This window comes from Adelges cooleyi, unplaced genomic scaffold (genome assembly GCF_023614345.1).
Source record: "Adelges cooleyi isolate 19-005CV unplaced genomic scaffold, UGA_ACOO_1.1 ACOO_flye_CR_arks_rails_tigmint_CR_PRNA_446, whole genome shotgun sequence".
Taxonomy (NCBI): Eukaryota; Metazoa; Arthropoda; class Insecta; order Hemiptera; family Adelgidae; genus Adelges; species Adelges cooleyi.
In genome coordinates, this window is record NW_026096129.1 from 1,079,297 (window position 1) to 1,094,598 (window position 15,302).

Here is a 15,302-nt window from a genome sequence, read left to right on the forward strand (position 1 = left end):
CAATAATCAATTTGTAAGTTTCCTTGTCGTGGAAAAGAAACAAGCCGTCCGTTAATGATTCGGACATCGAGAACTCCAATAGTCCTCTCTGCCGGTTTTTTTCGAAATTGTTATGCAGTAATCTTTTTTTCTGTCGTATTGCATCTATCACGCTGCCATTGTTTGCAGCACTGGCAGATTCAGCTTCTGAATTATTACACAAAGACAGTTGGTACTCTGCCAACGAATTATGGTTTTCGTAATTTATGTTGAAAGAGTTTTCTAATGGACACATGCAGCGGTCCAAGTCTTTTTCAATTTCGGTTAACACGAATTCGTGCATCCGTCGTGTTTTGTTTAAAACTTTCGAACTAAACTTTGCACCGTTATTAACAGTTAGCCCAAAGAAAACCCTTATTTGGCGGGTGTATATAAAAACTAACTAAAGATTTTTTACCTCATAGTTTTTTGGAACCAACAACGAATCGAGCATCATAGACGCTTCTTTATCGAACAAGAAATCTTCAAGTGTCTCTGGCGTTAGGATATCTCTGATGTTGTCGAAAAGCGCATCGCCCATTAATTTCAAATGAAACAGAGTGCTGTAAAAGTATCCGCACTCCAGGTAACGGTACAAGTCCAAATGTTTTTGGCGCAAATCAAAGATAGACAAATCGTCCAATTTTTCACGATCTTATTCGTCTTGGTTATTGTAACCGGTAGCCAATTGCTTTAAGCTTTGTAATTTGTCGAAATAACTCTCCTTTTCTACCTGGTCGTCGGAAGACCATACACTGGTTATTAGAAAAACTAGTACATACCATGATTTCAACACAGCCATTTTGTCAACTCTTACATTTATTCCTTAATCTGCGAAATATTATAATACTTTTGTAATAATTATTAGCTGCTATATCTTCGATAAAAGACAATCGTGTCGATTTTACTTATTCAGACTTGTAGATGCGGCTGTCAATGTACTTGTGCGGCATATCGAAACAGTTTTCAGACAAACACCGTCGTTGTTTTTTACATAAAGCACTTATTTAAACAAAAAGTCGCGCGAGGCGCTTTTAAATTGTTGATATAATGATTTTGAAAATTCGTATTTGCAAGGTGTTGTGTTAGTATGACGTGTTTATCGTAAACACCTCATCTATGCATCAATATTCATTTATTTTTTATCAAAATATCTACTCGTTGCTTACACAAAGCACTATTCAAACAATAAGTCGTTCGATGTGCTTATAAAATATTGTTGTTATCTTTTATCTTTACGTTTGTACGAACGAAAAACATATAACAAATGTGTTTTCTACATGTATACGATTTCTGCTAATACAACAAAACAACAAGCTTAATTTTTAGTAAGAAAATATGCTAATATTTTCTGGAAAATCTAACGATCCCTTTAGTCTACACACATATTAGATTACATACCGCGAATAACATTTTAATAAATCAATACCTATAGAAAAAGCCAGTACAGTGGGGTCGGGGCATAGTGGGGACGGAGCATAGTTGGGTCGGGGCATAGTGGGGACGGGGAGGTCACAGGTTTACAGGAATTTTTAAATCTGAAAGTGATAAAATCACTTTCGAAAAAACGCTTCGATGCAAATCGGTAGTTAGTATTTTCAAGCCAGTACAGTCCAAACCAAGCACAGTATAACCAGCAAGGTAAGAAAGTTTTAAATTAAGGTTCTGTATTTACAAATGAGCATCAAAGCGTTAATTTGAAAGTCATTTTATCCGAGAGGACTAGTACAGTAGAGTATTTGCATAATGTAATCAAAGCAATAAGGATAATTAAAAGTGATAAAATTGAATAAAATCGCTTTCAAATAAACGCTTTGATGCTCATTTGTAAATACAGAACCTTAATTTAAAACTTTCCTACTTTGCTGGTTATACTGTGCTTGGTTTGGACTGTACTGGCTTGAAAATACTAATTACCGATTTGCATCGAAGCGTTTTTTCGAAAGTGATTTTATCACTTTCAGATTTAAAAATTCTTGTAAACCTGTGACCTCCCCGTCCCCACTATGCCCCGACCCCACTGTACTGTTTTTTTTTTTTTTTTCAAAAACGTAGTGGACCAAATAACACATATACAATGTCTTGTTAAATTTAGTTAGAATGGTGGACGATTCATGTTTCAATCGTTTGTATTCCACAGTTTAAATTATAATTGTTTGTTCTCAATAAAATTAATATTTATATTGTATATACTTCCATTAGAGCAATCTCACACAAACTATTTATACTTCATAGATTATATTACTTCAAAGCTATCTCATTCAAGCTACCTAATAGTATCATTCTGCATAGATATACATAATTGTTTTAATGATTTGATCAATTTTTTTTAAAGATTTTAGGTGTTTTTGTTAAAATATACGAAATCTGCGAAAACGCAGTTTCCCGGCAATTAAAAAAAAACTGTAGTGCCGAATTTTTTTCCCGTTTAATATGTTATGGATACATATGAGTTCCAACTACTGGCAAATTTTCAACCCAAAAGTTTTAAAATTACGGCTAAAAACCCCGAAAAACAAAAAAACTTGTACCCCCCCTAGGGGGTTTGGAAATGGGTATAGTTTAAGTTTGACACAACTGACGTGTGTGGGCATACCAAATAATACATATACATATGTCTTATACATTTCAATTCGATCCGACTCTTTTTCTCGAAATTATAGCCAGTAAAAGTTCTAACTTAAAAACTCATACGGTTTTTTTTTTGTTTTTTCAACTTTCGTCTGTAAAGAAGTAAACTTTTTCAACTTTTACCCCCCCAAAGTACAAACTAGATGAAATTTGCGATTTATAGAGTTGCTACTCGAAGGAATTGGTCCAGTATTAAAAAAGTTACAGTGTAGACAGTTAAAAAAAAAACACACATCAGAGTAAAACCAATACCTTCTCGCTTTGCATCGAAGCTAAAATGTGTTCACTGAAAAATAAATATACAAAGGCGAAAAGACATTTTTTAAGTATTATTATTGGTTTTATAGCAAAATATTTATTTAATACAATATTTGTAACAATATGCAAGCAAGTTCAGTCGTTCTAGAATACAAATTATAAAACAATATATGTAATTTTCCCCTTTTTGGCTTTGTCCCAAAAAAACATAAAACTTCTACGCCTTCCAGGGGAATAGATTCATGATTTTTGTTTGGTTTGTCTTCGCTTAGCGGTAGTCTTAGCATAGTCGAAACCAAGCACAGTCCGAACCAAGTACAAGTCAAATACTTGCCCAGTAATAAATTACCTATAAGGGTGGACCCCTTATAAGTAAAATATAATAAGCTGAAAGTAGTCAGAACATGCAAAGTTTCCAAAAATCACATTTAACAAAACGCTTTAATACAAATCTGTGGATCCTGGATCCCTTTTAGATAAATTATTACTGGGCAAGTTTTTGACTTGTACTTAGTTCGGACTATACTAGAATTACCGATAAACGTTGACAAACTAAACAAATATCATAATTCTCTCCTGAAAAGCGTGGAAACAATTTTTTTAATTTCAATTTTCAGATAAAGATTTAGGGTCTTAGGATTGACAATGAGACCAAGAGGAGATGAAAAATGTGCCTATTATATTTACATATATCTCAATAATCTGTAGTCCCTTTATGTTTATTAAGGATATCTTGAAAAAGGGAAATAATTCAACTGGTAGCATCAATAATTGTTTTAAATTTGAACAATAAGAGAACTGTTGTTTTTTTACAAACCATTGTATTTTTACAATTTTGTTTTGTTTTATGGAAAACAAGTTTTTTTTTTAGATATTTTTTGCTTTATAATTTGGGTTTTAGTACGATTAAATTCGCTTGTATGGCAGTACCCTATTGTTACAAATATTATAGCAAATAAGAATTATGTGTAATAACCGACAATAATACTTAAATATCATCTCTGCTCCGAATCGAAGATAAAAAAGCTGGTTTTTCCACCTACGTAATGTGTAAAAACACATTTTTTTGTTATTGTGTTCATTTAAATGTAAATAACATAGGCTGAACTATTGGTTGAACAAAAATAAGAAGCTGTTCCCAAAGTAAAACGATTACCAATTAGTTTTGTATGCTAAATAAATGGTAGAATTTTATTAATGCCTATTGAATACGATTTACATTTAAAAAAAAAATCTTAAATTTTAAGAGGTTCTGCAACATAATAGTCCATCAATATTTTTCGAACTCTTAGTATTAATTTAATAAACAACTTATCAAAATCATAAACTAATTTCCTCATTTCTCACTAATTACCATAATAATAAATTATATACTATTCTACAAATACCTATATTGCGGCTATATCTTATAGTCTCTGTTTTCTATACTAATTGGACTTTATGCCCGTTAAATAAATAAATAAATAATTTAACGGAATAATCGTCAAAAACGTTAATGATTTTTTACAATTTCAATTCCTCACGGTATTACATAATACTATCATATTTTACTACCAAAAGCCAAGGTAAAAGGTCTTCATAAATAAATAGGATATTAAATTGGAGATGGCTTGATTTTTAAAAAAAAAGGTTGTTCCTGGAACTATGACATGTTAAGTGTCACAGTGTTGATGTCTTTATCATGAAATATGGAGTATGAAGGTATTATGGAGGAGGATATCGAGGTTAATTAATAAAGATAATAGTACTAACTTTCATTATAGTCCTACGATACAAAATTTAAAAAATTCAAAATCTTACAGCTCCTAGTAAAAAAAAAGTCTCTATTACAAAACGTTTACCAAAGGTTCTACATACATTTAAGTAAGTGCTGTACACAATTTAGAATTTTTAAATTATTCATGACCCTATTGTGGAAATTGGTAGGTGCCCTGCCTGAGACCTATTGTAGCAATAAATGAAAATAAATCTATCTTTTTCATAATAACTATTATTTATATAGTTTTTTTAGTAAAAAACAACAATGATACTGAGTACCATATTTTTTTATACTAGTCAGTTTTATTTTATTTTATATTTGTTTAATAGTAGTCGTCAAAAAGTACTATTTTTAACGGGTTGGTTCTACTTTTGATTTCTACCCTTATTTTTCTACTATTAATCAAAGTCTATGCTAACGTGAGTGACAGGTCAAATGTATTTCGCCGTATGTAATCGTCGTGTAGACTAAAATTATCGTTAGTTCTTACAGAAAATATGACTATATTTTCTTACTGAAAATTAAGGTACGTTTTTCTGTTGTATTATCATAAATCGTATACACGTGGAAGACACATTTGTTTTACGTTTTTAAAGCGCCTCGCTATAATACAAAAGTATTATAATATTTCGCAGATTAAGCAAAAAATGTAAGAGGTGACAAAATGACAGTGTTGAAATTATGGTATGCAATGGTTTTTCTCATAACCGGTGTGCGGACTTCCAATGACAAGGAAGAAGTGGAGAATGATTTGGATAGAATACAACAAAGCTCGAAAAATCAATTGGCTACCGGTTACAATGACGACGGCCAATCGATATGGTACCGGTTTTCTACGACATCAAAGGCGTTCTCAGGCCTGATACAATTGAGGATTTTTTGTTCGATAAAGAAGCGTCCACGATGCTCGATTCGTTGCGGAAGCCAAAAAACTATTTGGCAAACAATCCGTGGTTACTTTTTATGTACGCCCGTCAAATAAGGGTTTACTTCGAGCAAATTCCGACAATTCCGACAGGTCAACACTCTTTACCAGAGCACCTTTTCCGACAGGTCACAAGCGGGTTGGAGGGAGTCGAAGCTCTTGGCAGGAGACAGCGTCAGATAATTGGCGAGAACGTACTATCAAAGCCTACCGTTGATGACTTTCTTAGAGTAGGCGAAATGTTTGTCGTTAAAATTGAAAATCATATAATACCACATTCGATCGGGTTGGCGGAATCGTTTTGGAAATTGGGCAAAGTGCTACCGAAAACTACTACTACGCTGTCTCGCGTTAATGCTAATTGACCTATAACATATTATATTATAATCATAAAAAAAAAACAATTGTTCGTATTACAATATCAAGGCACTTTTATTTAATCATAATGAACTTTTTTTTTATTATTTCGGTTCTGGGTTTATTTGAAATTAGTACAAATAAATATATGTATGTACAAGTACAAATTTATAGCAATACAGAAAATGGTCTATGGACCCTTCAACGTACTCGGAGAAAATCGCTGTCAAAAAAACGCTTAAATGCTAATTAAAAAAAAAAAAGACAAAACTTGTACTTGAATATTGAAAGGTTACCAGGATCACCCTGAAGAGAGTCCATACAAATATTTTTTAATTAAACAACATAATATATAACAAAAGCAAATTCAGTCGTTCTAAAATACAAATTATAAAACATGATATGTAATTTACTCCTAGTTGGCTTTGTCCCTAAATACCCTAAAACTTCACCTCCTAAAAATCGAAATAAAGAAAAAGTTTCCACGCCTTCCAGGGGAATAGATAGATGCTAAATTATGTAGAACCAGTTTAGAAATATTCAATTCTACTAGACCTGTAATTGAGAGTTAGTAATAAATCCACATACAAGAAACGCTTTGATTATAATCTGCAGATATTGGACACCTATTTGGTAACTTCTTACTGCGGTGGTTTGAAAATACCAACTACTGATTCACATCGATGCGTTTATTTGAAAGTGATTTTGTCTTAAAAATGTGTTAATTCTTTGATCCCATTTTGCCTCTACGCCACTGTACTGACTTGCTCGGATAAAATAATTTTCAAATAATCGCTTTGATACTAATTAAAAAAAAAAAAATAAATAAAGACATAAAACTTGTGCTAAAAACTTACTAGAATCACTTTAAAGAGAACTTTTACCAACCCTCCCCTCCCCTCCAATTACCAACTATATATAATTTGTGTTTTATAGCGTTGTTACTTGAAGGAATTGGCCCAGTATTAAAAAAGTTACAGTGGATAAAGACACAAAAAAAATATTACTCGTAATACGGATTTTGTATTTTAAATTGGTATTTTGTTTTTTTAACTTAAGATAATTGTATTTTGATTTTCAAGGTACACGTATCTTGTGTATTTGTTATTTAGTCGACAAAACACTGTATTTTGCCCAACCTTGGATGTAGCTCCACGCCAGATTTACCTTCAGTCAAATGTCCAGACCTTGAGACTTGATACTTTCCTTGATCAACAGAAAAATAATAAAAGTTCCTATTCTTTTTAGAAGATAGGTGATATTCTTTTAGTTTTTCATAGTTTATCGATAGTACTTGCAAAAATGAAGTGTAAAAAATTTCAATTCAAAACATTTCCAGTTGAAAAATATTGATTTTGGTCTAAAACGTTATAAAATATTTTAACGATTCGTTTTTTTACCAAAAACAGGGGTTTTGTTTTCGTATGTAATGATATCACACGATCAGTATGATCCTTCTTATTATTGAAAAAATATATCAATTTATTATTATTTTATTAATAATAATAATAATGTAAATAATGATCAATAATTTTTGGTCACAAAGTCTCTGTTATTACGTTATATTTAAAAGTAATATTTTAAAAGGTTGAATAAAATCTATATATGTTGTTTTTAAGAATTCCATGTACAATAGAAGTTTTTAAAATACACCATCAATTGTATAGGCGTATGTGAGAGAAAATAATAAAAAATTTGAATATAATTAAAAATGAAGAATAAAAGAGAAATAATAATAATAGTAGTTTATTATTATTATTATTATTATATTATTAATTTTTAAATCTTCAAAGTATTATTTTAAATATAAATCACTTTTTCTATTGGAAAAAGCCTTTTTTGTTTATTTTAGACAAAATTCCGACTACATAGAATGGTACAATTTCTATTATTCTGTAAAAAGATTCGAGTTCTTTGGTTACTTTACTATGTTATGTAGGAAGCAAATTTTCATTTAAAAACTTCAATTTCGTGTAATTAAATAAATCAGATTTGCAATTTTTTCCATATTAAAACCCAATTGTTTTTACATAAGAAAAGCAAAAGATCAAAAATCTGTTTCCTACATACCCTAGTTAAGTTGCAAAGAACTTATGTATCTTTATAGAATTAAAATCGGACCATTTTGAGTAGTCCAAATTGTATCTCGCTTTTTGGTCTAAAGCGTAGGGGTTAAATAAAACAATATAAGTTACAGCTTTTAAAGCAATACGATTTGTAGAATAAAATATGGACAATTACAATATATTTAGCTAAAGGCACTAGTCATAACAGTTGTGTTGCTACACTTTGAATTCGTTGATGACAATAATGTAGCGCATTTAAAAGTTACTAAGTAAGTATTGCATGAATTTGGAAACAAACTGTCTAAAACGTCCATGACATAATATTTTAGGTTAAATAGGCCAATTTTTTTAGTTAAATTCCTTATGAGCCATCTGTTACTAATACAGAAATAAAATAATTATTTTATCGACAAAAATCTAAATATTTGTTTTACTTTCATTTTCACTTCCTTCGATATTATTCAATACTTAAAAACAATAATTTCATTAATCGAATTATTAAAAAGATGTGTCAATATATAACATATTAAGATCTAAGTTTAACGTCAATCACATGACACACACAGTTTTTTTTTTTTTATAATTCTACAGCAGAAGATACAAGCTCAATATTGCACTCATGACTAGTTTCAACAACGAAGAACAAAAAAAAAAAAAACACTTACTTCGAGTGGTTGAAAATCATAGAAATTGTAGAAAAAATAGTTTTTTTAAAAAAAACTAATTAATACGAATGTTATTAAAATATGGTAACTAAATATGTTCAATATTACAATTTTCTTTTTAGTATTTTGCTATTTCAATGTTGCAGTAGAGTGATAAATATGCAAAACAGATTTAATTTATCATATACTACAAATTGAATACAATTTTGGATTATATCCTAAAATTGTGATTTTAAAAACAAAATACTCAATCTTTTTTTGCACCACCCTATACTATATACTATATACTGTATATTATGTACAAAAAAATCCCCGTTCTTAGACTTTTTCTTATAAAATCCTCGATTGCTATTAGAGGGTAGAAATTTGATTAAAACAATGCGACTTACCGGAATAGCAAATTTGTAAAGATGTATGAACAATGCACAATCCGAACTTGCCTCGCACTCGCACTACCACGGTGGTTGGACACTTGGATATTACTGATGGTGTAGGGAGTACAATTATCTGATAACACTATTGACCGTGTGCAGACATTAAAAACAATAATATTGCAACGTCTCGTCAACGATTAAAACCGCCGTTTATTGTATAATAACAGTAACAAGGTTTCACACTGTGTTCTGTTTGCTTACAGCGCAAATAATTGAGTATCGCGTGGGTAAAATAATATAATATGTACATATAAGATTAATGTTTTTAATGTTGCTGTTGTTCAAGAATATTGTAGTATTTTTTAACGCGCAATAGAAATTAGAAAAAAATGTTAGGTTCTCAAAGTGGTGGAAATTGTTATTTCGCTTAAAGTCGGTCAGGTAAGAACTGAGATCACCGTGTACAGTAATATGTGCTGTTCTATCGTCCGAAGGACAAGTCAGGCTGTGCAAAACAAGGGGTGTTAATATATTGTAAAAGTGGTGTAATTCCAAATTTTTAAAACATACATAGTTTTGCTTAACGGAGTCACGCCTTTAGTTGTCATATATTTTGTTAAAAAAAAAAAGAAGAAAACTACAATAAATACAAAAAAAAAAAATAGAAAACACTGAATGAATACTTGTATTTGTTTTCCTACTGATTAATTTGCAAACAGCTAGTTATTTCAAAATCCAATTACAAGGAAATAATTCACTGTTACAATGAACGACACATTAATTTAGTAATAAAATAGCAAACGAAAGAAACATATTTGGGGAGGTATTTATTTAATTTATGGCGACTCCAAAACGGTGTAAGAGGAAAATATTTTTGACGTCACTACTTGAAAGTTCATTTAAATATAAAAGTTCTGGTTTTTAAGTTAGTAAATCGTTTAGTTACAAAATAAAACAATAATAACAAATCAAATATTTTTCACGTCATGTACTGTTTCAAAGTTTTATTGACATAATATTTCCAACGAACCCACTCCAAGTATTGTAGCTTCAAAATCGATTAAGACAATATATTATAGTCAAAAGATGTAAATCTAACATGAAGATTCCATGTTATCTTTGCACTTTAAACACACTGTACAATATCTATATATTATTATGTACATTAAAGTATAATGTCTTTGACTACTGTTTAATTATGTATATATTTGTTCCAGAACCAAAATAACAACAAACATCGGTAATTATCGGTGGACTTTGAAATCGACGATAATACTGAATTAAATGTATCTATTTGTTGTATGATTGTATTATCATCTATTATTATATATTTAATATTATTATGAGTGGCTGGTCTGGATTCATAACCTATATATAATATCTCGCGTGTAATTGGAGGAAGTAGTCAAACATATCACAAGTGGAGAGACCGTTGGTGCTAGAAACTGATAAGTACCTATAGTTGTAAGAAGTGTGGGTATAAACGTGGACCAAGAAGCTGCCCTGCACATGGAAAAAATTATAACAAATCTGGAAGACCTAATCATTTAGGCCTATTTTTTAAAATTGGACGCAGAGCTAATCAACATAAGGTATTGAATATTGTGAAAATAATATTGTAAATAGTGAGTCTGAGCATAACTTAATTGATATTTGTTCAGTAATAATATCGAATGTAAGTGAACAGAATATTATTATGAATTGTTGTACTAAAGTTAATAAATTAATAAATACAAATGAAACAGTGTATTTAAGTTATTAAATACTATAATAATTAATAACTAATATCAATATTTTTTTAAAGTACCTACTATGGAATTAATGAAAAAAAATATTTTTTTTGAATTGTTAAACAACACAGTTTATTTCCATGCAAAATCTGATTATAAAATTTAAATACAATTAGACTTAAAAAAATACTTGATATAAATACGGATGAAAAATAAAAAAAGTTATAATTTATTTATTTCTATTTATTGTTTCAACTGTTTTTTTTTTTTAATACATTTTAATTAAATTGTGTATTATTATTTTTTATTTACATAAGCTTTTTGGTTATAACTAGTCTTTAACGTTATGCAAAAATTTAAAACTTCAAAACAATATTTAAAAACATAACAAAGCAATGTTTTAAGTGTATAATGTACGGAGTTTATACATACTTCTGGGTATATATTATTGTTCTTTGAATGATGTATAAAATATGTTTTTTTGTATTAATTAATAACAATTGTTTTTAGGAAATGTTTAAAAAAGAAAATAATTAAAAAACGCTCCTGAAATTAAATGTAGACATTTTATTTACCGTAATAAAATAAGAAACACCCGACCCACCTAAGTACAAATCTGATACGATTACAGATCATTACATTTGCTATGTAATTTAATCAGTCCACAGTAAAATAAGCAATAATGACTTCAGAAACCAACTAAAACGAATCGTTGTAAAAGCTATACCATTGATTATAAATAATATACTGCACTAGCTAATATAGTCAATACCAATGTGTTTGAGATAATACACGACATCACTATAAATATCAAATTTAAAATAACCAATTTAAAAAACTTTTTTTGATATATTCTATTACTTGTAAGTATTTTCTACTAATCTTGTTGTAGGTTCATTTTTGACTGTTGAACAACTATATGTCGGTGTGTTGAATGGCTCACTTCTTCATGTTTTTCGGTTTTATTTTCCGGCACCGTCCCACTTTCAATTATACTAGAAAATTAAAAATTACATAAGTCTTTAAAACTAATAGTAAAATATAACATTTCTTTTCAATTTTTATTCCATGAACAACCTAACAACTCTATCTATCTCTTTCTAACGTTGTTCATAACGCGGCAATATAGGCGGGGTGTGTGGGAGGCGCAGTCCATATCTTTATAGGTCTATGTCTCTTTTATTCTTAATATTATCAAATACTATAGATAATTATCTATTATGTAAAATTATTATACCTTCAAAATGTATTACTAATCAAATAAGTAATTAACAATATTTGTTAAACATATTTACTACCAACTATATTAATCGTTTTTAATTGAAGCGTCTTCATTTTTAAATATTAGTCCAAAAATCATCTATAATGGATATTAACTACTTCCTGGATTCATTTTAGTCAGTATGAAATAATAAAAATTCAAAACCATGATAAGGATCATTTTTAATTAGGTACTTACAATTTATACATTATTTATACATAATTATTATATACACACACTATTTAAATATGAATTCTTTTACTGTGTTGGTACCAATTTAGCCAATTTTTTTTTCTTGGTATTTTGCATATAAATATTGTCTCATACGCATTGTTATATACATTACATATATATTGGTCATGATTTCACCTTTATGTTTATTACAGCCCCACATTAATTTGAAATTTGTATTTAATCCATCAAATACATTCAACTAATCAGCATGTTTTTCAAAGCTTAACTCAAAAATGTTTATACAAATTTAAAGGTTATGATTTGGGTGAGTCAAGTATCCTCTAGTTTTTTAATTTACTAATTCTGCTGCTGGGTGTGATGCCTCTCCAACTTGTGTAATTAAATAATTTAAGCAGTCTCCACGTTTAGTATTTTTTTTTTGTTCTCTTAGCTATTATACCTGTTAAAAATGTAATTTTAAGTCATGCAATTGTTTGAAAATTAAGGAATATATTTAAAATAATTACCCTGTCAAAAAATATATTACACATTTAAACTCTGTGGATTCTGATATGTTACAATAATTGTGATCTTGAAAAAAGTCGTCAAATTCCCATTGACCTTCTTTTACTATATTGTCAAATTTTGTTTGTAGTCTTTTCATTTTTTCTGTTCTCTCTAATTTTGAATTTTGTTCATTTACTATTTCTTTTAAATCGGCTATAGTTATAATTGGTATATTTTCTAAATAAAATGGGAATGATATTGCTGTTTTAAAGAATACAATTAATAATTACTATGTAGGTATTGTTACCTTCAAGAATAGAATAATTTCCTGATTTAGGAGGTTTGACTATAGAATATACAGAGAGCATTCTATGTAATTGTAAAAATGTTGTTGATGATGGATGATTATTTGACCCATTTACTTGTCTTACTATCCCGAAAAATCTCTTAACATAAAGAAAAGTGCAGTTTTATATAAAATTTAATTAGTTTAACTTTATTTTGATATAAATAATTATGATATATCTACCTCAAGACAATCTTGATTCGTTTTGGCTGTTAAAACATACACAAACCCGCACTGATCAAGTAAATAATTAGTCAAGTCTATGGTTGACGTAATGATCATTCTTAATCCTTCGGCTGTTTGTCTAGTAAGAAATTCATCTTCTGTGGTTAATTTTGTATTCAAGTTATCTTCCCAATTGTTTAACCAATTTAATGCATTATTCAATACCTTAAAAATAAAATAAATTTAATAAATGGTACCTAAATCTATTTTATGTTTCATAAGAGAAAATTACATTACTATAAATATTTTGAGACTTACCTGCATGTGAAAAATTGAGTAAAGTGTTAAACACATGTTTTATAGCAAAGCACTATATAAGATTGGTAAATGGTTTACACCATTACTTTTTATGAAAACAATTTTTATGACATTTATATTGTATTATCTTTTATATTTTATAATATGTACTTTATCAACAATTGTTAAATGCTTTTATGGTAAAAAAACAAAATAATATCAAAACTAAGTGGTCTTTCTTTCTTACGTTGTACGTCCGTTATTTTTAATATGCACAAGGTATTAAGTCACTTAAAATGATATAGTTTATTGGTGTGAAGATAGTCTTGATTAATTTAACAATATAATGATATTCTATTTAGGATAAGTAGTTTTTAATAGTGTCTGTTAGCATATGCAAACAGGATATTTGTACTTTCCTGATATTCGTTTCACAAAAGCGACATGCAACACAAAATGCAATGAACCCAAATAACCTCTAGATCTTGGCTATTTGGTTTTATTCATTCCATAAGAAATTTTCTGCCGAGAGCATCACACGAATTGTTTATTATTTTAGTAAATTCTACTGTTTCATCACAGTTTTCAATGCCATCAGATTTTTTTGTTTTATAAAAGTGTATCCCAACTGCCATAGATGAACTAAATATCAAAAAACATTTTTATATTAATATTTGTTATATGATGACCACGCCATCGATATAGGTTACATGTTTTTTTAAATAAATGCGGGCAGTGCTTCCGGCGACTTGAGACTGATGACCAAACAGTTAAATTAACAATAACGCTAAATTGCAAATTGTAAAAATATATAAAAGTCAATGAGAGTCAATAACATTTCGTCAGTCGACTTTACCAGAGCTATATGTCATCAGTCAACAGTAATCGGTTGTCGCTGTCCGTTTACAAGGTTTAAGTCCGAGAGTTAGTTCATTTGCACCTAGTAGTCTATTCTCTTTCCTTGTGCGCCTGTCTTGCGATTCGTTCGCACCGTGTACCTATCCTTTCCAATTCTCCAATTCTTTTTAATCCGGTATAAACAACGGCTCTTCGACATCCGCGAAGAACCCGGACAGCTATCCGTGTTACTCTTGTACCAGTGTTCACCAGTGTACATCAAGAGTCTAGAGAGGTTTACCATTTTCATTTCTTTTTGTCTTACGACAAAGTGGCGCCCAACAAATGTAACGTTTTTATTCTTATATTACGTTAGGGTCGTCGTTATAGTGTGTTTAAAAAGATAAAAAAAAAAAAAGAAAATAAATAATTTTTTTTTGTTAAATACAAAGTAACTTAACTTTTTTTTTTATAAAAATAAAAAACAAAAAGGGGATCAAACCCACATAAAGCATGAAAAAGGGAGCAAACCCACATAAAGCATAAAAAAAGAGAAAACCCACTAAAAAGCTAAAATAAAAGGGATACAAACCTTCTTAAACAAAAGCTAGTAAAAATCAAAATAAGATTTCACAAGAGATCAAATGAATATAACTTTTTTTTCCCCTTTAAAAAAAAAAAAGGGTAGGTAAAATCGGTATAATGCTTAAAGTGTTCAATGATTGGTGGATAAAAAAAAACAGAAGACATCACCAATTTCAATCAAGAGGACGAAGAATACTGAAGAAGCCTTCGTTCAACATGACCAAAAGAAGAGTGTTAAATTAGTTCTAAGGAACGCATATACCTTCAACCTTAGCAAAATTAAAATATCAAGATATAACAAATAATAATGACATTCAGATCTTAAAGAAAAGTCAAAATAAGAAAAA

General features: G+C 29.3%; 1 protein-coding gene across 1 annotated transcript in view; it reads right to left on the reverse strand.

Moving 5' to 3' along the window:
• Nucleotides 1–9,214, reverse strand: part of LOC126842118 (protein mono-ADP-ribosyltransferase PARP12-like) — a 48,472-nt gene extending 39,258 nt beyond the window's left edge. Inside the window, exon 1 of the mRNA XM_050579009.1 lies at nucleotides 9,069–9,214. The gene's annotated coding sequence lies outside the window, so the exon portion shown is untranslated. The remainder of the gene's footprint in view (nucleotides 1–9,068) is intronic.
• Between the last annotated feature and the right edge of the window lie 6,088 nt (nucleotides 9,215–15,302).